The following is a 1,483-nucleotide window of genomic DNA, read 5'->3' as shown; positions in this document are numbered from 1 at the left end:
GAACCCCCTGTCTTTATGAACCTATCACGCTGTCATTGTAACTATGATCAGGAAGGTACAGTCCAAAGATACAATTCTATGGTTGGGAAAAAAGTTTCATTACTTCATTTAACAATAAGGAAAACTACATTAAATCTATCCTTGAGTGACAAGATGATCTGGGAGAAGATTTAGACTCTTCCTTGAAACTTCATTCAAGAAACAAAGAAACTTCATAAACTCTCCAAGGAAATTTCATGTCTGTGGGGACAAGCAGGTTTGCCCTATGTAAAATCTTAGAAAAATACATTTATAATAAATAAGAAACCAGATTTCAATAATACTAAGCAGACATTAAAGGTCTTTTACCTTTTTTAAGAAGACTTTTTATGTATGATTGAAGTTTATACAACACTCCAGAAAAGCCATGTGTTAGATTGAAAAATAAAATCAGAAGCATTTTCTGTCATATAAGTATACATGAAAAAACGAGAACGTTAATGTCTTAGAAAGTGTATGTCCAGCTTTGTACCGTTACTCATTTAACAAAGCAGAAAATAAGATACTGTACTGTAAACAAAAAGCTACAGTAAAAGGACATTTTGAAATTTACACAAGTTTGAGTTCATAAACATTTTGGTTGCTCCATAACAGTTTTCATAAAAAAAGGAATAAAAAACCCTTGGACAGCTTTCATCACTCTTGACTATTTTTCACTTAAATGCACACAGACATACTTTATATAGCAATATACTGATGTACTCTTAACATGGATATTAAACTACTATTACTGCTTTTTTAACTGAGATGTGTATTATCCAATCAATATTATCTGAATTGAAATACTCATACATTATGTATTCCCATCATGTCGTTAAGTATAAAAACATGAAAATATAACTTTACATTATTTCAGTTATATACATCAGTTCAGGCTTGACAAAGATTTTTTTTTATGCTATGATTTTTAGAGGAATGAGCCCAGAGGTACAATAAATAGCTTTCCACTGTATACAGTAACGCATTTCTAATTTTTTTTAATTAATTACCATATGAATATTATTTTAATTTGGTCATTCTAGCATTGAACATTAAAAATCTGAATGCATTCCCCAACATTCCTGATGAGGAGTAATGCACAGAACACCTATGAATTACAGATGTGCCAAGAAATGAATTAGTTCAACTGGGGGGAAGTATTGGTCAGACAGACATTGAAAACACTGTATACACCTCTTTTGCTGGCCACACTGAGAGTATACACTGTGTTCACATGCTTGCAGAAACAGGCTCAGAGTTTGTACCACGAGAAGGGACTTCAAGTTTCTGATAAGTGCTCTGCCTTCTCCAACGCTCAGCAAACATGATACTTGAGTCTAAGAAATTGATTCCAACTAAAACTGCAAGTCATATTTAAATTTTTATTTAATTCCAAAATAAAAGAGATTTACCGATACTGCATGAGGCAATGTATCCACAATGCAGAAAAATGTAAGCTTTTCAA

General features: G+C 32.1%; 1 protein-coding gene across 3 annotated transcripts in view; it reads right to left on the bottom strand.

Annotated features, from left to right (window-relative positions):
- Nucleotides 1–340: 340 nt before the first annotated feature.
- Nucleotides 341–1,483, bottom strand: part of GRIA2 (glutamate ionotropic receptor AMPA type subunit 2) — an 88,664-nt gene continuing 87,521 nt past the window's right edge. For all 3 annotated transcript variants that reach the window (XM_059844447.1, XM_059844449.1, XM_059844450.1), the window contains one exon: nucleotides 341–1,483. This exon is cut by the window's right edge and continues 1,717 nt beyond it. The gene's annotated coding sequence lies outside the window, so the exon portion shown is untranslated.

The sequence above is a fragment of the Haemorhous mexicanus genome, chromosome 4 (assembly GCF_027477595.1).
Source record: "Haemorhous mexicanus isolate bHaeMex1 chromosome 4, bHaeMex1.pri, whole genome shotgun sequence".
NCBI classification, from domain to species: domain Eukaryota; kingdom Metazoa; phylum Chordata; class Aves; order Passeriformes; family Fringillidae; genus Haemorhous; species Haemorhous mexicanus.
Note: the sequence above shows the minus strand (reverse complement) of the source record. Positions and strands in the feature narration are given on the sequence as shown.